Source organism: Medicago sativa, chromosome 8, assembly GCF_051527215.1.
Source record: "Medicago sativa cultivar Bolivia chromosome 8, Bolivia_mono, whole genome shotgun sequence".
Taxonomy (NCBI): Eukaryota; Viridiplantae; Streptophyta; class Magnoliopsida; order Fabales; family Fabaceae; genus Medicago; species Medicago sativa.
Window position 1 is genome coordinate 58,416,095 of NC_140756.1, and position 1,270 is coordinate 58,417,364.

A 1,270-nucleotide genomic window follows, 5' to 3' on the forward strand; every position below is an offset into this window, starting at 1 on the left:
TTCACGATTCTGCAAGAATTGTTTGATGTTGTAGTACCAAGGCTTTTTACCATTCACATCTTCATCAGCCTTATCTGGCGCATTTTCAATAGTAAACACATGAGCGGGTCTATCAAGACGTTGCACTTTGATTACGGGCACATCATTCCAGTGATTGACACGAAACATGGAAGACAAAGTAGCAAGAGCATCAGCCATCTGATTTTCATCCCGAGGGATATGGTGCAGCTCAACCTTTGTAAAATATGTCAACAGACGTCTTGCATAGTCGCGGTAAGGGATCAGCTTCTCATGATGAGTCTCCCATTCACCCTTTATCTGATTAATAACAAGTGCAGAATCTCCATAGATGTCAAGGTGCTTAATCCTCAGATCAAGGGCTTCTTCAATGCCCAAGATGCATGCTTCATACTCAGCTATGTTGTTTGTGCATTCAAAAGTTAATCGAGCGGTGAAAGGAATGTGGTGCCCCTGTGGAGTTACAATGATGGCTCCAATTCCTTTACCATAAGCATTAACAGCACCATCAAACACCAATCCCCACTTGCTATTGGGATCCGGCCCTTCATTGATCAGTGGCTCTTCACAGTCTTTTGCCTTCAGATACATAACTTCTTCATCAGGGAAATCAAACTTAATTGGCTGGTAATCATCAAGAGGTTGACAAGCAAGATGCTCAGCAAGGACACTTCCTTTGATTGCTTTCTGAGCTTTGTACACAATATCATACTCAGACAACAACATTTGCCAACGTGCGATCTTTCCAGTAACAGCAGGCTTTTCAAAGATGTACTTGATTGGATCCATTCGGGATATCAACCAAGTTGTATGATTCACCATATAATGACGCAGGCGTTTGGCAGCCCAAGCTAAAGCACAACAAGTCTTTTCAAGCATTGTGTACCGAGTCTCACAGTCGGTGAACTTCTTGCTTAGGTAGTAGATAGCATGCTCTCTCTTACCAGTCTCGTCTTGCTGACCGAGAACACAACCCACTGAATCATCTATCACTGACAGCTACATAATCAACGGCCTTCCTTCCACTGGCGGGACGAGGATAGGTGGCTCCAACAGGTATTCTTTAATGCTATCAAAAGCTTCCTGACATTCATCATTCCATACAACAGGCTGATTCTTTCTGAGCAATTTGAAAATTGGTCCACAAGTAGTAGTCATGTGAGATATGAATCTTGAAATATAATTCAGACGTCCGAGGAAACCTCTGACCTGCTTCTCAGTTTGAGGGGCCGGCATCTCTCTGATGGCTCGG